Source organism: Salvia hispanica, chromosome 1 (genome assembly GCF_029641045.1).
Source record: "Salvia hispanica isolate PSC_SH4W2 chromosome 1, Shi_PSC_v1, whole genome shotgun sequence".
In the NCBI taxonomy this organism is placed as follows: domain Eukaryota; kingdom Viridiplantae; phylum Streptophyta; class Magnoliopsida; order Lamiales; family Lamiaceae; genus Salvia; species Salvia hispanica.
Window position 1 is genome coordinate 3,454,701 of NC_142692.1, and position 24,059 is coordinate 3,478,759.

A 24,059-nucleotide genomic window follows, 5' to 3' on the forward strand; every position below is an offset into this window, starting at 1 on the left:
GTTCAAGTTCATGAAAATAATAGAAGGAAAAAGGATGAAAGAGAGGTCAGGTTCCAGTTTTTGTTACCACAGATAATCATAACTTGATCAGAAACTGGATACCTGATATGAAGAAAAAAAAATGATTGTTGATCATATTTATGGTATAAATTTCTATTAAGTAACTAAGTAAGAAATGAAGATGAGTTTGCAGCTAATGTGAGTTATACTACTGAGTCAATGTTAGGCACTCTTTCTAATATCTGAATTGTAATTTCATTTGGCTTGCTTTTGGTTTTCATTGCATCATTTTATATTATTAGTTGCTGGCTTTTTGTTAGAAAATAGTACCTAATCTTGTCATTTTATTATATTGTGTTTTCTTTGGCAGAAATGAGGGAATGATTTTATTTGTTCTTGTTATACCTTGTCTTGTCATATATGGAGTATATTTATGTTTGTGTGATGTTCATAAACCAAGGCTCATGCTGGTTTAACTTCATTACAATCCTCTATTTTCTTGACATCATTAAGAAAAATACAGTATTTTGCATTGATTAAACTACATTTCCTAGAGTACTTTTATAATCTTGCTGAGTCAGGAATATTTGCTTTTATTGTGTAAAGCATTATCTATTGCAGGCCTGAGAGCTTTTTTAATTATTATATTGCATTAGTTAAAGAACTCTATGAGTGATTGTTGTCTTGAGTGTTTCAAATCTATATTTTATTCCACCTGAATCATGTGCCTTGGTTAAAATACATTTCCTCAAATTTTATAATCTTACAAGTAGCCAATGCAAGTTTTTAACATTTTTTAGTAATTTGTGAAGCATTACCATATGTATGTATAGCTGTTGAGATGAGAGCTATCATTCACTTGTAACCATGGAGAGAGTGAAACAAGAAAGATTCAAAGTCCTCATGTTCCCATGGTTAGCTCATGGACACATATTCCCATACCTCGAACTCGCCAAACGCCTCTCAACAACACACCACTTCACCATGTACCTATGCTCCACCACTGTCAACCTTGATTCAATCAAATCCAGCATCTTGTCCGAAGATGATGCAGCTGCATCAGTGAAACTAGTAGAGCTGCACATGCCATCTCTTCCTCATCTCCCTCCTCACCTCCACACCACCAGGAATCTCCCCTCCCATCTTATCCCAACCCTTATGAAAACCTTTCAAGAATCAAGCTCTAGCTTCTCAGATATCATGGATTCTCTAAAGCCAGATCTTGTCATATTCGACGTATACCAACCATGGGCGCCCAAGATCGCTTCATCCAAAGGTGTACCCTGTGTCCACTTCTCAACCCCTGGAGCAATGGCCTTGTCTTTCCTCCACCATATGTATACAGTGGGGAGTGGTGCTACTTTTCCATTTCCAGCTATAAGTCTTCCTGATAATGATCTGCCCAGGCAGCTAGCCCTTCTCGGGCAAAATTTGAAGGACGCAGATGATGAGTTTGCATATGGAGCGATGGCAAGATCAACAGACATAGTTTTGTTAAAGAGCTCCAAGCATGTTGAGGAGAAGTATGCAGACTATCTCTCTCCTTTGATAAAAAAGAAGATAGTTTGCACCGGCCCCCTGATCGCTGCTGATGCTGACAAGCATGATGACTCAGAGATCATGACATGGCTAAATGGGAAGAATCTTGATTCTACCATATACATCTCCTTTGGCAGTGAATGCTTTTTATCCAAGAAGCAGATTGAAGAAATAGCTAAAGGGCTGCAGCTTTGTGATGTTAACTTCTTGTGGGTGATCAGATTTCCAGCTGAGGAGGAGGCGGGCACGGGCATCAGATTGATCGAAGAAGAACTGCCTGTAGGGTTTCTTGAAACAGTGAAGGAGAGGGGGTTGGTTGTGACTAGATGGGCGCCACAGAAGAAGATATTAGGCCATTCGAGTATAGGTGGCTTTGTGAGTCATTGTGGAATGAGTTCAATCATGGAGAGCATGTATTTTGGTGTTCCGGTTATAGCCATGCCCATGAATATTGACCAGCCTATGAACGCTCAGTTAGTGGTGGAGCTCGGTGTTGGTGTGGAGGTGGAAAAGGATCGCGAAAATGGAGTGTATGTGGGAGAGGAGGTTGCCAAAGCAATCAATAAGGTGATGGTGGAGAAGAACGCGTTGTATGAAGGTCTGAGGAGCAGAGCTCGGAGATTGAGTGAGATGATGAAAGAGAAGGAAGACGAAGAGGTGAATGAAGTAGCTCAGCAGCTATTGAAGATTTGTGTCAAGAACAAGAAATAAGTGAGGCAAACTGTTTCTGGTTTTATATTTGTATATGTCTTATTGATCAATAAAAGTTTTACTAGCTAGCTAATTGCAACCAGATATCTGTTCCTGTCAGTTGTCAAATTTCTTATTCAACGTGGAGAGGAAATCGAAGCATACATCACACTTAATAAGCCATAATAATACTACTAATATGGGAACTTAGATGCTTAAATGATCAGCAGCTTCTTGTCTGTTTCTACAACTGCTCAGCTGCTTCAACCAGCACTTGTCCCTCTCCCTCTCCAGCCTCTTCCTGTTAAGGATCAAATAGATTCATTTCTAGTATTATTCCACTTAAACGAGTGTCTATGGCTTTTTGCCAGTATAAAGGCTCACAACATTCAAAGATTTAACAAGTTTAGGAAAAAAGAAAAATGTAAGAATAACTAGTAGATTTGTGCCTAACCGACGGTACCAAAGCCAAATCTCTCATTGCATATCCGTGAGTCAGCACCACAACACCTTTGTTAGGGACTTTATACACATAGTATACAGTCCAATACGCTCAGTGCCTAACATGCCAAAATGAGATTATATTGACACGGTATTATTCAATTCTTTCGTCAAATGACTGATAAATAAAAACTTACGCGAAAGAGATGAGGCACAGACAATAAATAAAAAACTGATTGTTGATCATATTTGTGGAATGAATTGCTATATTAATTAAGTAAGAAAATCAAGCTGAATTTGCAGAATGCATTAAGAGAAACTAAATCAAGTTGGGAATGAATTGATAAATCCATAACCTTATTAAGAGAAGCGGATGATAAGGCGATTTACAGTGATTCGTGTCGAGGCGCTTTTAGTTGTGCATGATAGTGTTTAGGCACTGTTGCTAAACTTTCTAACATCTGTATTCTGTAAATTGCAATTTCATTTGGATTGCTTTTGTTGTTTTCACTTTTTATTTGCATGATTTTATAATATTAGTTGCTGGTTTTGTGTTAGAAATAGTACTCCACCTAATCTTGTCATCACTCTCTTTGACAGAAACTAGGCAATGAATTTTTTGTTCTTGTTATACACAGTCTTGTCATATAGTATATTTATGTTTCTGTGATGTGCAATGCATAAATCAAGACTCATGCAGGTTTAACTTCATCACAATCCTCTATTTGCTTGACATCATTAAGAAAATTACAGTATTTTAAAAACCAGAATTCCTTGCATTGATTAAACTACATTTCCTAGAGAAATTTCATAATCTTGCTAAGTTGGCAATATTTGTTTGTATTTTGTGAAGCTTTAATCTATTGCAGGCCTGAGAGATTTTTTTTATATATAATATTGCACTAGTTAAAGAGCTCTATCAGTCTATTGTTGTCTTGTGTTCCAAATCTGTATCTTATTCCACCTGAATCCCTTCCCTTTAGTAAAATACATTTCCTTAAAATTTTATAATGTTGCAAGTAGCCAATGCAAGTTTTTAGTTTTTTAGTAATTTGTGAAGCATACTATAAGTACAGCTACTGGGATGAGAGCTTTCATTCACTTGTAGGCTGTAGCCATGGAGAGAGAGAAACAAGAAAGCTTCAAAGTCCTCATGTTCCCATGGTTAGCTCATGGACACATATTCCCATACCTCGAACTCGCCAAACGCCTCTCAAAAACACACCACTTCACCATGTACCTATGCTCCACCGCTGTCAGCCTTGATTCAATCAAGTCCAGCATCTCGTCCGAAGATGATGCTGCTGCATCAGTGAAACTAGTAGAGCTGCACATGCCGTCTCTTCCTCATCTCCCTCCCCACCTCCACTCCACCAGGAATCTCCCCTCCCATCTTATCCCAACCCTTATGAAAACCTTTCAAGAATCAAGCTCTAGCTTCTCTGATATCATGGATTCTCTAAAGCCAGATCTTGTCATATTCGACGTATACCAACCATGGGCGCCCAAGATCGCTTCGTCTAAAGGGGTACCTTGTGTCCACTTCTCAATCCCTGGTGTAACAGTGTTGTCTTTCCTCCACCATTTATACTCACTTGGTAGTAGGGCCACCTACCCATTTCCAACTATAAGTCTGCCTGATGAAGATTTGCTCAGGCAGGTAGCTCTTCTCGCGGAAAATTTGAAGGACGCAGATGATGATTTTGTATTCGGAGTGATGACAAGATCAACAGACATAGTCTTGTCAAGGAGCTCTAGGCATGTTGAACAAAAGTATGCAGACTATCTCTCTGCTTTGAGCAGAAAGGAGATAGTATGCACCGGCTCCTTAATCGTTGCTGATGCTAACAAGCACGATGAATCAGAGATCATGAAATGGTTAAATGGGAAGAATCTTGATTCTACCATATACATCTCCTTTGGCAGTGAATGCTTTTTATCCAAGAAGCAGATTGAAGAAATAGCGAAAGGGCTGCAGCTTTGTGATGTTAACTTCTTGTGGGTGATCAGATATCCTGCTGAGGAGGCGGGCACGGGCATTAGATTGATCGAAGAAGAACTGCCTGCAGGGTTTCTCGAAACAATGAAGGACAAAGGGTTGGTTGTGACTGGCTGGGCGCCACAGACGAAGATTTTAGACCATCCGAGCATAGGTGGTTTTGTGAGTCATTGTGGAAGGAGTTCAATCACAGAGAGCATGTATTTTGGTGTCCCGGTTATAGCCATGCCCATGAATGCTGACCAGCCTTTCAATGCTCAATTAGTGGTGGAGCTCGGTGTTGGCGTGGATGTCGAAAAGGATCGTGAAAATGGAGTGTATGCGGGAGAGGAGGTTGCCAAAGCAATCAATAATGTGATGGTGGAGAAGAACGCGTTGTATGAAGGTCTGAAGAGCAGAGCTCGGAGATTGAGTGAGACGTTGAGAGAGAAGGAAGAAGAAGAGGTGAATGAAGTAGCTCAGCAGCTACTGAAGATTTGTGTCAAGAACAAGAAATAAGTGTGGCAAACTGTTTCTGGTTTGTCATTTGTGTTTTATGCTTGAAGGTGTTCTTGCTGTTTTGTACTGTTCAAGATTAATTGAAACAAGATATCTGTTTCTTTCAGTGCAGATTTCTTAATCAACATGGAAATAGAAGCATATATATAGGCACATAGCAAATTCAATAAGCCAAAATAATATTGGAACTTAGATGCTTAAATGATCAGTAGCTTCATCCAGCACTTATCCCTCTTCCCTCTTTAGCCTCTCACTCAATCCACGAGCACGACGCCCTCAGCTCTGTAGACACCTCCACGCAGCTGCCGGCCTCCACCGACATTCTAGCATATAGATAGCCTCCTCGAGAGTCTGATATGGATTATGATTAGACCCCAAGATTCGGTTTTTTTCCCTTCGAAGTTATGAAATTACGGGAGGGAGGCGATTTATAAGGTAAACGGTTGTACCTAGAGCTTCAGGCAAAAAGCTGACTTTGCAGGCTGTACTAAGAGAAACTAAATGAAGTTAGTGGTTGAGTTGATGAATCCATAACCTTTCTTCCTACACTTTTTTTATTATCTGTAAATTGTAGTTTCATTTGGCTTGCTATTGTTGTTTTCACTTTATAATTGCATGATTTATAATAATATTACTTGCTGGTTTTCTGTTTAAAATGATACCTAATCTGGTCATCACTTATTTTCTATTCTCTTTGTAGGAAATGAGGCAAAGAATACTTCTTCACTATCATTAAGAAGAAGACAGTATTTTAATCACATGAATCTCGTGGACTGATTAAACTACATTTCTTTTGAAATTTTATACTAATAATCTTGCTAAGTGAGCAATATACTACAATTAACTAACAGCTGCAGGCCTGAGAGCTTTCCTTCATGAAGCATTACTATAAGTATAGCTGGTGAGATGAGAGCTTTCATCACTCATAACCATGGAAGAGAAGAAAGAAAGCTTCAAAATCCTCATGTTCCCATGGTTAGCTCATGGACACATATTCCCATACCTCGAACTCGCCAAACGCCTCTCAGCAACGCACCACTTCACCATGTACCTTTGCTCCACCGCTGTCAACCTTGATTCAATCAAGTCCAGCATCTCGTCCGAAGATGATGCTGCTGCATCAGTGAAACTAGTTGAGCTGCACATGCCGTCTCCACCTCAACTCCCTCCCCACCTCCACACCACCACTAACCTCCCCTCCCACCTCCTCCTAACCCTCATGAAAACCTTTCAAGAATCAAGCTCAAGCTTCTCAGATATCATGGATTCCCTAAAGCCAGATCTTGTCATATTCGACGTATACCAACCATGGGCGCCCAAGATCGCTTCATCCAAAGGAATACCTTGTGTCTACTTCTCAACCTCCGGTGCAACAGCCTTGTCTTACCTCCACCATTTATACACAGTGGGGAGTGGTGCTACCTTCCCATTTCCAGCTATTAGTCTGCCCGATGATGATCTTACCAGGCGGCTAGCTCTTCTCGCGCAAAATTTGAGGGACGCAGATGATGATTTTGCTTACGGAGCGATGGCAAGATCAACAGACATAGTCCTGTCAAAGAGCTCGAGGCATGTTGAGGAGAAGTATGCAGACTATCTCTCTGCTTTGAGCAAAAAGCAGATAGTTTGCACCGGCCCCTTGATCGCTGCTGATGCTAACAAGCACGATGATTTCGAGATAATGAAATGGCTAAATGGGAAGAATCTTGATTCTACCATATACATCTCCTTTGGCAGTGAATGCTTTTTATCGAAGAAGCAGATTGAAGAAATAGCAAAAGGGCTGCAGCTTTGTGATGTTAACTTCTTGTGGGTGATCCGATTTCCTGCTGAGGAGGAGGCGGGCACGGACATCAGACTGGTTGAAGAAGAACTGCCTGCAGGGTTTCTTGAAACAGTGAAGGAGAGAGGGTTGGTTGTGACGAGATGGGCGCCACAGACGAAGATATTAGGCCATCCGAGTATAGGTGGCTTTGTGAGTCATTGTGGAAGGAGTTCAATCACAGAGAGCATGTATTTTGGTGTTCCGGTTATAGCCATGCCGATGAATGCTGACCAGCCTATGAACGCGCAGCTAATGGTGGAGCTCGGGGTTGGTGTGGAGGTGGAAAAGGATCATGAAAATGGAGTGTATGTGGGAGAGGAGGTTGCCAAAGCAATCAATAAGGTGATGGTGGAGAAGAGCGCGTTGTATGAAGGTCTGAAGAGCAGGGCTCGGAGATTGAGTGAGACGTTGCGAGAGAAGGAAGACGAAGAGGTGAATGAAGTAGCTCAGCAGCTATTGAAGATTTGTGCCAAGAACAAGAAATAAGTGTGGCAAACTGTTTCTGGTTTAGGATTTATGTGTTTTTATGAATGATCAACAAAAGGTGTATTCTGTTCTGTTCAAGATTAATTGCAACAAGATTTCTGTTTCTGTCAAACATGGAGAAGAAATAGAATTACGTTGTTTTTTTCCCAAAATGGGTTGCAACACGAGGACTTCCCAGGGAGTCACCCATCCTAGTACTACTCTCGCCCAAGCACGCTTAGCTTCGGAGTTTTGATGGGATCCGGTGCATTAGTGCTGGTATGATTGCACCCAAAATAGAAACATATGTTATGGGAACTTGGATGCTTGAATGATACAAATCTGCAACTACAGATGAATTAGTTTTACATAAAGTATAATTTTATTTAATACTTAATGGTCCACAATTAGGTGAAGCAAATGTATGCAGCAAGATTGTTAATGGAGTATCAAATTGTAAAAATCATGGCATTTTTAAAATTATTTTATTGAACGTAGCCGGCCATAAAATTTATTTCGATAAGTGGCCATCACTAGTACCATAAGACAGAGAACAGCAATTGAGAAGAAACAAGCATCAATATAAAATATAAATATAGGAGGCACGTCACACTGCTTTGAATAACTATATGTATTTCGAGACAAACTAAAATTTATTAGAGCATTCGCAGCGCGGAGGCGTCCGTTTGTGCTTGCGGCGGGGATGCCGTTCGTTCGCCGATGGGAGGCGTCCGTCTGTGCCAGCGGCACGGCGCTGCTCTTAAGAGCATCTCCAATACCGGCTAGCCAACCGGCTAGCCGATCCGCGTCGATAGCCGGTCGGCTAGCCGAACCATTGGAGCAGGCGAGCAAGAAATCGGCGAAATTTTCGGCGTGGGCTGGCCGATGCGCTGGCCGCCACAATGGCGGCCAGCGATCGGCCAGCGCCGATTTTTGATTTTTTTTTATTTTTTTAAATTTAAAACCTATATAAACGCGATTTTAGTTTCATTTTCATTTGCACCACTTGTTTTAACCAGTTTTCTCTCTCTCTAACTTTCTGTACAAGAGCATCATTGAGCGATGGATCACAACAACGAGTCCAGTCCAGCGACGAGTGGATCTCAGACTCCCACAGTACCCGTGGGATCTGGATGGGGCCAGATGGGCGGGCAGATGGGCCCAGGGTTTAACGTCCCTTGGAATCAGCTGATGGGGATGATGGCCGGAGCGCCAGGGGGTGGGAACATGCCGTGGGGTATGACGGGCGGCAGACAGGCCAGCGGTGGGCAGGGGTGGGGAGGTATGCCCCCGATGCAGCAGCAGATGATGCAGCAGATGATGGGTATGCATCCCGGGATGCAGGGGTCACCGGGGGGGGGGGACACGGTCTATCGTCCCTCTCTGGATTTTTTGACGGCTTCGTCTCACACGTCGACCCCAGTGGAGATGTAGTTCACTGGCGATGACCTTTTGTCATTGCATGACATGGGGATCGATCTCGGCGATCCGGACACTCCCGTTCCAGCGGGGCGGACCGCGGCGAAGAAGAAGAAGACGAGGGGGAAGGCCAAGGCGGTCTGCGAGTCGTCGCAGCCCGTTGTTGACGACACCCCCGGCCGGAGGAAGTGGACGGAGGATGAGTACGCCCGGGTGGCCAGGGGGTGGTTGGAGGTGTGTGACGATCTGCTGGTTGCGAACAACCAGCGGGTCATCAACATGTGGGCGAAGATTAGAGCTGCCTACAGGAGGCACTGCTCGCACGGGAAGGACTTCAGCGGGGAGGAGGTCCGGAAGGGGTGGGAGCGCATCAGGGCCGCGGTCGGCCGTTTTTCGGCGTTGTACGCCAACGCCCTCCGTCAGCTCACTAGTAGGCAGAATGAGGAGGACGCTCGGAGGATAGCCGAGATTCAGTTCCCCTTGGCGGGGAAGTACAAGGAGTTCCACTTCTGGGAATGCTATGTGTTGTTGAAGGACTCCGAGAAGTTCCGTGCGGGGTGCGACGCTGGGTGGCCAAAGAAGCAGAGGCTGCACTATACCGGCGACTACAGCGGCAGCAGCGGCGGATCCCACGACCTCCCCCCGGATGCTGAGGAGTTTCCATCCCCTCCTTCATTTGCTGGTCGCCCTCGCCCGGTTGGACAGAAGCAGGCGCAACGGGCTGCGAGGGGAGGATCCCCCCTATCGCCCCATGAGGTCCAGTCCGCCGCCCTCCCACCCGCCCCACTCGAGTACACTCTCTATTCGCGTAACAAAACGCGGGAGCAGATGTACAACGTCTTCCAAGAGTGGAAGAACGCCACTGACCCCACGGAGAAGATGTTTCTTCACTCGATGCTCGAGAGCATGCGGGTTGATTTGGATACCACGAGGGCACAGATAGGGGGTTCCGATATGGGGTCAGATACCCCGGGTGGCGGCAGCGGCGGTGGCGACAGCGACGAGGAGTAGAGAGTGACGGGGCTCGTGTGTGGAAGCCTTTTTTTAAAAAAAAATCATGTATTTTTTTTTAAATCTTTGTACTTTTTTTGAATGAAATAAATTAATTTTCCTGTATCTGTGTAGTAAATTTAATCCGTAATTTAATCATAATTTTAATTCCGTAAATATAATATATTTTGAATTGTTTTTATTGCGGTTGGCCTATGGCTGGCCTAAATCTGATGTTGCAGGTGGATTTTTAGTGCTGTTGAAGTGGCAGGGAGAGAGAGTGGCTGGCCTATTTGCATTGGAGATGCTCTAAATAAGAGCACGTCCGTGCCGCTGAGCAGCATACGTGGCAGCTTCTGATTCGCCAACGGCATAGCTGTTGGCATATTCAATTTTATTTTAAATTTTTTTTTGAAATTAATGAAAAAATTGTTTTTAAATAAATTTTTTTCCCACTTCCCAAAAAATTATATCCGTTTTCTACCTACTTTTAATTTGTTTTTCAATTTTTTTCCCCAAAATTCACATTTTCATCTATAAATACTCCCACTTCAATACGAAAAAAACACATTCTCATCTATTCTATCATCTACATTCTCTTATCTTTTTTCTCATATTCTCTCATCTAAATTCACACCACACTACACAATGTCCGGCTCCGGCGATCACCCCTCCGGCTCCTGCGGTTGGAACTACTAATGGTTCGACTTCGAGCCATTCTCTAGTCTGGAAACGCAATTTTCGGCCCCTCCTCAAACCCAAGGTTCTCAAGTTTCGGGTGGCTATTGGCCTCACCCGGTGGACGACCAAGATGCCCCCGGGTTCGGGAGGGAGCGGCAGCTCTGCTCGTACTCATACTTCTATTCCTACACCTACTCCTCCTACTCGGGGTACCCACACCCCGTACACTCCGGATGAGAAGATGCAGATGTTCAAAGCCTATTTGGCAGTCTCCGAAGACCCGGATGTTGGGTCGAACCAAACCGGGGAAACGTATTAGTGGCGCATCACTTGTCTTTAATTTACAACGAAACCTGGCCACCTGGCCAGAGGGAACCATCAATCGCAATGATAGTATGATGCGCAATTGCATCTTCAAATGCAACATGGCAATCGGTAAGTTCCAAGGGTATTACCAACAGGAAGAGCGCGCGGCGGGGAGCGGCAAGAGCGAGCTCGACATCATCAGTGCCGCCTTGGCGACCTACCAAAGCATGGAGTTGAAACCGTTCAAGTACCTCAATTGTTGGCAGGAGAGGCGCCAACATTTGAAGTATAGGGGTGGCGTAGTAGCGGGGTGGTCCTCCTCCAGCTCCTCTAGCAAACGGTTGAGATCGGTAGCCCTGTCCGACGGCCCCTCCGATGATGTGGCTACCCAACTTGCCGGAACTAACTTGGGTAGTTCCGACGCTGGCCCGAGCAGTTCCCGCCGGCCGTAAGGAAGGAAGAAGGCGACAGCCAACCGCCGTCGCGCCCAGACTCCGTTCGCCCCCGCTCCCACTCCTGCTCCCCCTTTGTGCCACCTCCACCTCTGAACAACTCGTTGTGGGCCCTATTGGGTCAACTCAATACGACTGATATGTCTAACATGACTCCCGACCAACTTGCAACACATGTGGGAATGATCCGGGGTCTCAAGAGAACATTGGGGACAGAGGACTAGTCTTCCACGGGGGTATTTTTTAGTCTTTAATCATGTAATTTTTAATTTGTAGGATTTTAATTATGTATTTTTTTATTTTTTAGATTTTTAATTATGTAATTTTTATTTTTTAGGATTTTAATTATGTAATTTTTATTTTTTAATGTATTTTTATAATGTAAGAATATTTTTAGTAATTGAACTATTTAAATTGAATAATAATGGTGGGACCCTCGAGCTTGTCCTTAGCTAAGAGCACGGATGTGGGTGTTGCGCTCTTAGCTAAGGACAAGGAGTTAAAGTGGGTCCGGGCCCACTTCCGTGCTCTTAGCTAAGAGCACGGATGAGGATGCTCTTATCGTGTGATAATTGTAAATAAATTCAAAGTTTTGTACTACCTCCGTCCCTGAAAATTTGATACAGTTTACTATTTCGGTCCGTCCCTGAAAATTTGATACACTTCACTTTTACCATTTTTGGTAGTGGACCCTATATTCCACTAACTCATTCCTACTCACATTTTATTACTCCCTCTGTCCCAAGGAAGATGACCCCTTGTAGCTAAACTCTAGGGATCGAACCCGGATTTACTTGGATTTTACATGATTTTAGAGGGTAGTTTTACATGGTTTTGATCATATATTGTGTACTTTGAGACATGGTTATAGCTACTTCTCTATTATGTTGGTATTTTGACCATTTTGTGAAGAATGTGTAGAAAAATGTACAAAATATGTGGATGTGCAGCTGCTCAATGTTCGAGACAGCTTTTCTGGAGATTTTGAAGTCCGATTCGCATGTAATGCATACCATTCTCTTCGTCTTCGAAAGAGCTTCGCGTGGATATCTTAAACGTCTCAATCGGAGTTCGGTAGAAGAAGTTATGGCCGTTTTACCAAGACTGCGCAGAGCAGTGACATAGCTGGCGCCCTGCCAGGTTCGCATGCAAACGAACTTGGCGACCCGCCAGCAAAACACGAAAAAACGCCGTAAGCAGCTGGCGACTCGCCAGCTTCGACGCACACCCAACCTGGCGACCCGCCAGCTTCGTCGGACAGCTTATTTCGGGCCCAAAGTCAACCCTAGGTATATATATGTCTAGGAAACGCCTCCAAACACAACTTACACGCGTCCTACCCCAAAAATACCCCTTTTTCACCTAGAAAGAAGAGAAGAACGAGCAGAGGACGAGTATTCATCGCAAGATTGAAGACGAGACCTCCAATCCGCCCAATCCAATTCTAGGAGTTTCTACTTTTAGTTTTATTCTTGTTCAAACAATGTTTTTGAATATTTCTTTGACCTTTGTATTGAACATGAGTGAGAGGACGGGGTTTCGCACGCGTGTCGTAGGCGCGTGTCCCTTCCTATTCAACAAGATTTATAAGTTCCCACTTTCCAAAATACTATTAATTAGTATATGGTAAGTTAGGGTGTCGAACCCACGAGGAACGGTAGCATCCGTTATGCATTTCAACACTTAGAAAGGGTTTGGCGATGCCGCCACGCTTTAAATTGGGGGTGGGAACTGAACTACGAAATATAAATAAAACTTAAGCTAAGATTGAGAACTAAACATGCAAATAAAATACAATAAGAAGAAAGCAATTAAACTGAAACGCAGATTGGGCAAGTTGGTAAACTGGGCAACTTAGCAGTGGCGAAAATAAGAACATTTCGGAAATGAAATGAAAACAGCAACTTGCATAGACATTCCTAAGTTCAGAAGCAAAAAGAACTAAGTTAAAAGACTAAGGAAAAATACACTAAGTGTTGGCTACTAAAGAAATCTAGAAACTAGGATTGTGACCCTTAAAAGGTTGTCTAAAGCAAACTAAAGTAAATTAGAAGTAAATGGAAGGTTGAGTGCAGGGATTAACTAAACTAAAAGAGCTGCCAAAAGTGAAAAGGAATCATGTACTTGTTGTCTCCCAACTTCTATTACCCAAGGTGTAAAACCATTGGACAAAAGCCTACAACTAATGGTTCTTCCACTTAACTCCTAAAAGCTGATCATGGCTCCTAATTCTACACTAAAGGCACGAAAATAAGAGTAAGAAAGAGAATAGATGGCTGCTACATAATTAAATATGCAAGAGAAACATAAAATCATCAATTAAACTACCTAAACATGCATTGAAAACACCAAATGAAAATCTGAAAATTAAAGCACTTAAACATGATAGAAAGAAGCTTCAAGAACACTTAAACATGGTGAAGAGAAACTGATTTTAAAAGCTTGAAAGAAATTTTAACTAAACAAGAGCATAACCAACACTAGAACTAAACAACAAGTTAAAATCGGAAATCAAACAAGAACTAAACTTTAAAGCACATTAAATACACAAACACTAACATAATTACTACTTGAAATAAGCTTTTAAAACAAGTCCAACAACAACAACTAAGAGTGAGAAAGATGCAAAAGAACTACAAAGGTTAAGGACAAACAACTTGAGAAATTAAACACTACTACTAAATTACTACTACTTCAACCCATGGTGAATTAAGATCTTGGCAGCCTTGTATTTGAAATCTCTCTTCTTAAGGAAGGGAGAAAAGTTTTCTAGAGAGAGAATAAACTAAAACTAAACTAAGGCTAAGTGATAAAGTTACTAATTGGTTCTTGGAAAGTTAAAGTCTTTTTAATACATATCTCTCATTTAACAAAAGATATTTCCATTTTCCCATGCCTTAGACGGAGGTGGACACGTGTTGCAAAAGGAAGCAGTCTTGTAATTGTGCTCAAGTGGCTTCATGCCGTCGGGTCCAGCTTGGCCAAGCTGACAGCTTGGGCAGTTTGCCATTTTTCTGATTTTCTTCAAATTCTTGCACTTTTTGCCTCCTTTTTGCATCACTCCATTACAAATGCCTTTCTACAATGCCACCGATCCATAAGCTCAATTCCCTGCCAAAATAGCATCTTATCATGCAAATATCCAACTAATAAGTACGAAAAGTGATCAAATCCGAGTGACGAAAACTAGCCTATCAATGAGTAGCTAAATCCTTCGTAGAGTTCTACGGGGGAGATACAATGATTCTTATGTTTAATTGATTTCCTTTTTCTATGCCTTGGCTCATGTGGTTATTTTGATTTCTTCTGTGCATATACATTTATTTGACTGATCACCTTATAAATGCATGTGGATTTTACTACAAGAACTGAGAAGTGAGTAGTTTAATTTGAAAGAGAAGAAATTGACGTCTTTGCCAATATAATCGAGAGATTTGAGCCTTTGAATGAAGCTAAGTATCTTAGGAGCTATTAGGAGTTGTTGCCTTAGTTCTAGGAAGGAGACTTTGGTTCTAAGTAGCAATCTACAAATTATATGCTTTGAGAAAAGATATAGTTTTACCTTAGTGATAGCTTAATAACCCTTGAGACCCTTTGTTGGCATAGTTAGGAAGTTAGTTGAGCATAGGATAGTTGTTATCGATCCCGTAGGATTCTACCCTCCTCATCCTTGATCTACATCCGCTTTCTCTTATTTGCTTTTAGTTCTCTAGTTGTTTTTAATTGTTTTTACTTTGCTTTTAAGTAGATTTAGAAAACCCAAACTTACCGATTCATCTAGATAGTAGTTGAGGTTGGTTCGTGGTAATTAGGTTGACACTGATTGTCTCTGTGGATACGATACTCTTTGCTTACTATTTGCTACATTAGCCCCGTACACTTGCGGGTATACTTGTGTTAAAAATAAGTTGAGCCAGCGGCACGAGATTTTATGCATTTTTATTTTGTGTGTAAAGTGGAGAGATGAAAGTAGGAGAGAGGGAATAAAGTAGAGATAAAGGTGTTTCCAATTTTAGTAATGGATCATCTTGATTGGGACAAACCAATAAGGAAAGTGAGTCATCTTTAGTGGGACAGAGGGAGTATAAAACTAATATTTTAAAAGTAGGACCTACATCCAACCAACTTTTTCAACTTACTTTCCATTATATTTCTAAAAATCCGTGTCGGGTCAAAGTGTAGCAAATTTTAGGGAACGAAGGTAGTAGTTCTTTGGCTAATTTTTAAAATTACTTTAAATATAAGAATTTGACCAAAATTCGTAACTTCGAAATTTAACCTTAAATCCGTAATCGACTAACATATTTATAATTCGCTAGAGTCCCATAGTTTGTTTAAATTGAATCTATATATGGTGATCATATTTTTCATTTTCATTGCGTAAATATAGTATGGAAATTAGTTGTTTGCAAACAGTAGTAAAAAACTACTAACTGTACGTACTATACGCGATATATAAAATCAAAATTACAAAATAAGATATTTATTTTTTATGGTCGGAGGGGGAGGGAATATGAAAGTTGCCTTCATTTTATTTTGAAAAGACTTTTGCTATAACCAAAATGACAAATCTTCAACTACATAATAAATTAGTTTTTCAAAAATTCTTTAAGGGCCCGTTCGGGTGCAGTCAAACAAGAAAGATACTACAAATCTTCAAAAATTCTTTAACAAACCAAAAATTCTTAATGATCCACAATTAAGGTGAAGTCAAATGTATGCAGCAACATTGTTAATAAAGTATCAAATTATGAAAATCATGGCATTTTTTAATTCGATTTTGTTGAACGTACAGTTGTGAAGAAAATAAGCATCAATATAAAACATAGGGGGCCACGTTACACGGCTGACCGATCATGTTACAAGGCTCGGAATAACTAATAAATTGTAGCGTTCGAGACAAACTAAAGTTTTTTGTTTGGTTGCCGATTAAGGCCGAAAGTTTGTTTAACCTGTGACCTCAAAGTCACCACAGCTAAATGCGCTACAACTCGTTAGTACAAACTGAAATCATGAGATCGTCACTCCACCGCCTAATGAAACAAGGTCGAATTATTACTCTATTGTGCCATTTTTAACAAAACCCTCCCTACAAATCCGCCTGAGATGCGCGGCGGCCTCGGCCACCGCGCACTCTTCCTCTCCCCTCATCGTCTCCCTCATCCCGGCCGCCCGCGCCCGCATCTCCTCCCCACCTTCCATGACCCTCCCGATCGCCTCCGCCACGTCATCCCCTTGGAAATCCCCGTTGTCATCCCTTGCCACCTCCACCCCGACCCCGGCCTCCACGAGCAACCTTGAATTCAACGGCTGATCCACCTTGAACGGGATACCGATCACCGGCACCCCAAAATACACACTCTCGATCATCGAACTCATCCCACAGTGACTCACAAAGCCACAAACACTCTCATGCGACAGAATCTCCGCCTGTGGGGCCCACCCCTTCACAATCTTCCCTCTCTCTCCAACCCTTTCTTCAAACCCTAGAGGGAGATCAATTTCTTCTCTTTCCTCTCTCTCTCCTAAGGGAAACCTCACCACCCATATGAAGTTGGCTCTCGAAGCTTCTAGACCCTTCGCCATTTCTTCCATTTGTTTCTTGTTTAAATAGTTCTCGCTTCCAAATGAGATGTAAATCGTCGACAATCTCTCTTTCTTGCTTAACCAATCCATTATGTCTGAATCTGATTTTTGACTTTTTTCTGTTGTTGTAATAAGTGGGCCCACGGGGACTATTTTCTTGTTACACAAGAGGGACAAGTAGTCCAAATACTTCCCCTCCACGCCCCGCGACGTTTTCATCAGGATAACGTCACGGGACCGCGTGAAGTGGGGAAGCCCCTCGCTGAGGTCGCTGTCTCTCAGGTTGGAGTCAGCGGCCTGCTGAAGGGCTTCCACCTCGTGGGGGCGGAGGTAGAGCGCGTCGTGGGGGAAGGGGGTGTTTTTTTTAAAGAAGAGGTGGTAGTAGAAGGAGTAGGCGCCGGCGCCGGTGGTGGCGAAGTGGACGGCGGGGATTTCAAGTTTGGCGGCGGCTTCGGCGGCCCAGGGCTGGAAGGCGTCGAAGAGGAGGATGTCGGGGCGGAGGGAGGCCAGGATGGCGGAGAAGGCGGCCTTGGAGGCGTGAAACGTGTCACGGAGGAGGGGCATGAGGTGGGCCGGCGCGTGCTTCGTCGTGTGGAGGTCCGGAGGGAGCTCCGGCGGAGAGGGGAGGTGGAGGGGGATGAGGGTGATGGGGAGGTGGTGAGGGATGGGGAGGGATTGGAGGATGATGGGAGTAGAGCAGAAGAAGATGGTGAAGTTGTGTTTGGTGAGATTCTTGGCTAGCTCAAGGTAGGGGAAGACATGGCCATGAGCTAGCCATGGGAACATTAGGATGGAGAGACTTGCTTCATTTGGCTCCATTTGGTGATCAACACACACACAAAATATGTTACTACTCCACTAGTTTTAATTTGTGGTGTATGAGTTAATTAATACTATGAGGGGAGGGGGAGTTTGATTATATATATAATCAAAGTTTTGATGGTTACAAGTAAAGTTTGAATAGTATATTAATGTAGTATGTACATATATCTATCTATAAGCCGGCTTTCTTGTTTGGATGTTACCAGTATATTTTTTGGTCAAATCGAATTTACTCTCACCGTCCCATCTTATTTAGGGTGTTTCTTTTGACAAGGAAAATAAGAAAATTATGTTTTAGTAAGTTAAATAAAGGTAAAATAAAATTAGGGCTGGAGAAAAATACCGAAATACCGCTTATCGTACCGAGAAAATACCGAAAATACCGAATTTTTGGTATACCGTGACTTTCGGTATGGTATGATATCTTACCGAAAGATTTCGGTAAGGTAACGGTATGAATTTTCAAATACCACGGTATACCGCCGCATATCGAAATTCGGTATATACCGTAAATTAAGGTATATACCGTAAACTAAGGTATATACCACAAAAATATAAACACAATTATATATAAAATATATTTTATATATTTTAAAATTATAAAATCTATCGTAAAATATAGATATAATTATGAATAAATTATATTTAATTTATTTTTAAGATTATAAAATATAAATAATATTCTAAAAACTTTAATTTTCTATTTTAATTGATGTTGAAAGTCAGGTATACCGCAAAAGTAAGGTATACCGAACTTCGGTACGGTATACCGAAAATGAGGTACGATATCGGTATGAAAATTCGTCATACCGAAAATAAGGTGTACCGAAATTCGGTATATCGAAAACTTTGGTAAGGTAAAGATATAGCATTTTCGCATACCGTATTTACGGTAAGGTATACGGTATGGTGGTTTCGGTAAGGTATACCGTACCTGCCCACCCCTAAATAAAATATAGTAAAGTAAAATAGAGAATAAAGTAATTAGAGTGATTAGAATCCTTTTGTATATTAATTAATTAGTTAATCTATACAATATATAAAAGGGGAGTTTTGGGGGTATTTAGGGAAATAAGGGGAATTTTGGGAGTATTTAGGGAATAACCCTTTTGTTTGTAAACAAAATTTGTAACCAAATTTCAAAGAACAGTATTTTGTTTGTAAATTTAAAATTTAACACAAATTTGAATTCCATAATTGTAGGGATAGAATTTAACTAATTTATTTTATAGAATCATAATTGTAATTATTTTTAAATAATCATTTTTTGTTTCCCTATAATTAATCCATGAATATGATTTTACTATAATTCAATTGTGATCATTTTAAAGAATCATTTTAATATGTGCCCAAATAGCAATGCCGGTACGAAGAAGGCCCCAGTAGTGTGTCACGGCTACAAGGAGAGAGTAGACGAGGTACGGAGGTGAAGATTGGGCGACAATTTGGCGACAACTAACGAGATTTTTTCCAAGGGCCGAGACTGAGAAACGAAGGAGCATCACAATATTTCTGTTTTCAAATTGGAAGGAGAAGAGAGATATGATGAGACTTGAAGAGGAGCCGCCGTAGAGTATGAAGTATGAACCCTATATTCAATTTTTATTGTATTGTTGAGAATGAGGTTGAAATTGAGTGATTATAGGGCCATCTTATTTTGAACGGACCTTTTGTATAATTATTTATGCTTCTAAAATTAATATTGTAATTTGTCTATCAAGTGAGTTTTGCTCTCTCCATCCCCCTCTTTCTCTTTTAATTCATTTACTATATAAGTTTAATTTTATTTTAGCATTTTTTTTTATTTTTCAATATAGCAATTTTATTTTAATAATTTATTTATTTTTAAATTACATATAATTTTATTGTTTCTCATTTTAGTTACTACGAAAAAATTAAAATATGTCGTGCAACGTACGTGGTGGTTGATACTATGGTCTTTTGTGATCCAGCTATTCACCCTCACACGCACGCCATGTTTTATTTAATTAATTATGGCTTTTAAGTATTTTAATGCAAAAATGATGTAGTTGTTCATTAAAGTTAAAGTAGTTATGGAAGAAACTCGGCAATACAAATATCTGAAAATGCTATATGTTGGTATAGAGTCTAGAGAAATGTTACATACGGAATCATATTATTTTAGTAATTTCACAAAGTTTTACATAATCATCTTCTAAAAATAAGAGTCCAACTGTGTACTTTGACTAAGAGATAAAATGATAAGCTAGACTTAAATTCAAAAGGTTAATGGAATTATCTACAATATTAGGAGGCTAATATTAGAGATAAAATGATAAGGTAGACTTAAATTCAAAAGGTTAATGAAAGACCTTTTTCACCCTTCACCTCTTTCACTCCCTCACATACACAACAAATATTTCTCTTCGATTCATTGGCCGTGAATTCATCGGATAAACGAGTGTATATATGTAATCTGAGATAATCTACACTTCTAACATATTTTCGTAGTTAAAAAAACGAAATAAGCATGACTTGATACTTCAATTTAAAGTTAAAATATCATTATAGAAAAATGTGATATACATGCTATCTACCTTTTTTATATTCTATTTTACTCTCACTATTCTACTTGACTTATTTAACATAATTTTTCTTAAACTCAAAAAGAAATGTCTCCACTGTTATATAGAACGGAGGGAGTGCAAATCTACAACTGCATAATCAATTAGTTTTACGAATTAGTTTTACATAAATTCTTTAATACTTAGAGCATCTACATCCATACTCTTGCCAAGAGCACAGATGTGGGCCCAGACCCACCTTTATTCCATTTTAATTCTCTGCTCTTTCGCAAGAGCACAACACTTACATCCATGACCGGAAGAGCATGCTCAAGGGCCCCACCATTCTATTATTCAATTTAAATACTTCAAATACTAAAAAAATTTTCACAATATTAAAATGCATTAAAATTACCTGAAATAATATTACAAATTACTAAAAAATTACAAAATTAAAATCCTAAAAATTACATAGGCTTCATAGGTGGCACAATATTGTTGATAGTATTCTTGTTCTTCGCGCTCCACTTCCACAATTATCTTGTTTGGATTCATTTATTTGATTTAGAGAGTGTTTGAGTGAGAGAGGAAAATGTAGGCAAGAGCAATTTAAAAATATAAGAGAAGTATGAGTGAGATATAATTTGATGTAAAAAATGGATAATGAATGTGTGCATTTATAGATGATTTCGAGATAAAAGTTTTTTGAAAAAAAGGTAAAATAAAACAGCTATATTTTTGGGAATCCAAAAATATATATATTTTTTAATTTTTGGGATTATTTTTGATTAAAAAAAAATTCAAACGGAATTTCCGTTGGCCAATGGGGTTGCGCCACGTAAGTGTGCTCTTCGGCCCGACGGTGCTCTTGCTAACGAGCACGTCCGTGCCGTCGGCAAGAGCACGGTACTCGCCGCGCCGACGACTACTCTTGCATAAGAGCACCGCTACAGACGCTCTTAATGGTCTGCAATTAGGTGAAGACAAATGTACGCTGTACGCAGCAACATTGTTAATATGAAATTATGAAAACCATGGCATTTTTTAATTCTATTTTGTTGAACGTAGCCGGCCACAAAATTTAGAACTCCCTCCGTCCCGGCTAAGATGACACATTGTTTAGCCGGCACAGGGTTTTAGGAGTTATTGGTTAAAGTATTTAATTGGAAAGAGAGAAGGTGGGTGTAAGTATTAAAGTAGAGAGATAAAGAAAGATGAATATTTTAATAGGAGTGAGAAAAAATGGTTGAGTGTATTAATTGGAGAGAGAAAATTACCAAAAAAGGAAATGTGTCATCTTAGTTGGGACAAACTAAAAATGAAAACATGTCATTTTAAGCGGGACGGAAGCGGGACGGAGGGAGTAATTAGATAAATGGCCATCACTACCAGTCTACCATCTGACAAAGAGAACTATTAAGAAATAAAACATGCATCGATATAAAATATAGGGCGCACGTCAAAAGGCTCGGAATAACTATGTGATAATTGTAAACAAATTTAAAATTTAAAATTTAAAATTTAAAATATAGGAGCACGTCACAACTCACAAGTAGTAGTAGTATAATTTTTAAAATTACATTACTGTCTACAGAAGAGAATTTGAGACGGTCACTACACTAAAAAAAATTCGCCAATTAGTGATGAAAATATCCGTCACTAAACAGTGAAATTTCTTCACAGTACAAGTTAGGTGCAGATCAAGTTTCAGCTGTCACTATTAACATGTCAGTATAAAAATTTAGTGACGGAATATGCGACTACATCGCATTAGTGTTAGAAAATCTGTCACTAATTATTGACTGACACATTTCTGTCACTAGTTGTTGAGCTTTTGAATGCTGTCACTAATTCCGTCACTATCTCTCGCTTTTTTTAGTGCTCCACCAACTAATGAAACAAGGTCGAATTACCTAAGCTATTCTTCTCTATTACTATGTTATGTTTAACAAAACCCTCCCTACAAATCCGCCTGAGATGAGCGGCGGCCTCGGCCACCGCGCACTCTTCCTCTCCCCTCGTCGTCTCCCTCATCCCGGCCGCCCGCGCCCGCATCTCCTCCCCACCTTCCATGACCCTCCCGATCGCCTCCGCCACGTCATCCCCTTGGAAATCCCCGTTGTCATCCCTTGCCACCTCCACCCCGACCCCGGCCTCCACGAGCAACCTTGAATTCAACGGCTGATCCACCTTGAACGGGATACCGATCACCGGCACCCCAAAATACACACTCTCGATCATCGAACTCATCCCACAGTGACTCACAAAGCCACAAACACTCTCATGCGACAGAATCTCCGCCTGTGGGGCCCACCCCTTCACAATCTTCCCTCTCTCTCCAACCCTTTCTTCAAACCCTAGAGGGAGATCAATTTCTTCTCTTTCCTCTCTCTCTCCTAAGGGAAACCTCACCACCCATATGAAGTTGGCTCTCGAAGCTTCTAGACCCTTCGCCATTTCTTCCATTTGTTTCTTGTTTAAATAGTTCTCGCTTCCAAATGAGATGTAAATCGTCGACAATCTCTCTTTCTTGCTTAACCAATCCATTATGTCTGAATCTGATTTTTGACTTTTTTCTGTTGTTGTAATAAGTGGGCCCACGGGGACTATTTTCTTGTTACACAAGAGGGACAAGTAGTCCAAATACTTCCCCTCCACGCCCCGCGACGTTTTCATCAGGATAACGTCACGGGACCGCGTGAAGTGGGGAAGCCCCTCGCTGAGGTTGCTGTCTCCGAGATTGGAGTCAGCGGCCTGCTGAAGGGCTTCCATCTCGTGGGGGCGGAGGTAGAGCGCATCGTGGGGGAAGGGGGTGGTTTTTTTTAAGCAGAGGTGGTAGTAGAAGGAGTAGGCGGCGGCACCGGTGGCGGCGAAGTGGATGGCGGGGATTTCAAACTTGGCGGCGGCTTCGGCGGCCCAGGGCTGGAAGGCGTCGAAGATGAGGATATCGGGGCGGAGAGAGGCGAGGATGGCGGAGAAGGCGGGCTTGGAGGCATGGAACGTGTCGTGGAGGAGGGGCATGAGGTGTGGCGGCGCGTGCTTCGTGGTGTGGAGGTCCGGAGGGAGCTCCGGCGGAGAGGGGAGGTGGAGGGGGATGAGGGTGATGGGGAGGTGGTGGGGGAGAGGGAGGGATTGGAGGATGATGGGAGTGGAGCAGAAGAAGATGGTGAAGTTGTGTTTGGTGAGATTCTTGGCTAGCTCAAGGTAGGGGAAGGCATGGCCATGAGCTAGCCATGGGAACATTAGGATGGAGAGACTTTCTTGATTTGACTCCATTTGATCAACACACACACACACACAAAATATGTTTTAATTTGTGGTGTATATGAGTTAATACTATGAGGGGAGGGGGAGTTTGATTATATATATAATCAAAGTTTTGATGGTTTCAAGTCAAGTTGGAATAGTATATTAATGTAGTATGTACAATATATCTATAAGCCGGCCGGCTGCCTTGTTTGGATGTACCAATATATTTTTTTTCAAATCGAATTTACCCTTATACCGTCTCATCTTATTTAAGGTGTTTCTTTTGACAAGGAGAATAAGAAAATTATGTGTAGTACATAAAATGAAGATAAAATAAAATGTGAGAGAGTAAAGTAGAATAGAGAATAAAGCAATTAGAGTGATTATAATCCTTTTGTATATTAATTAATTAATTGATTATAATAATAGTGATCTTTTGGAATCTAGCTATTCATACTTACACACATGCCATGTTTTATTTAATTAATTATGGTTTTTTAATTATTTTAATGCAAAAATGATGTAGTTGTTCATTAAAGTTAAAGTAGTTATGGAAGAAACTCGGCAATAGA

General features: G+C 41.1%; 1 non-coding gene and 5 pseudogenes across 1 annotated transcript; 3 read left to right on the forward strand and 3 right to left on the reverse strand.

Moving 5' to 3' along the window:
* The first annotated feature begins 729 nt into the window (after positions 1–729).
* Positions 730–2,332, forward strand: LOC125224050 (UDP-glucosyltransferase 29 pseudogene; annotated as a pseudogene).
* Positions 2,333–3,786: 1,454 nt separating this feature from the next.
* On the forward strand, positions 3,787–5,273 carry LOC125219373 (UDP-glucosyltransferase 29 pseudogene; annotated as a pseudogene).
* Positions 5,274–6,059: 786 nt separating this feature from the next.
* On the forward strand, positions 6,060–7,583 carry LOC125219372 (UDP-glucosyltransferase 29 pseudogene; annotated as a pseudogene).
* A 48-nt stretch (positions 7,584–7,631) lies between these two features.
* Positions 7,632–7,750, reverse strand: LOC148933107 (5S ribosomal RNA). Its single transcript, XR_016134837.1, has one exon. It is a non-coding gene; the product is annotated as a 5S ribosomal RNA (ribosomal RNA).
* Positions 7,751–16,360: 8,610 nt separating this feature from the next.
* On the reverse strand, positions 16,361–17,710 carry LOC125199418 (mogroside IIIx synthase pseudogene; annotated as a pseudogene).
* A 4,347-nt stretch (positions 17,711–22,057) lies between these two features.
* On the reverse strand, positions 22,058–23,521 carry LOC125217530 (beta-D-glucosyl crocetin beta-1,6-glucosyltransferase pseudogene; annotated as a pseudogene).
* Positions 23,522–24,059: the final 538 nt, after the last annotated feature.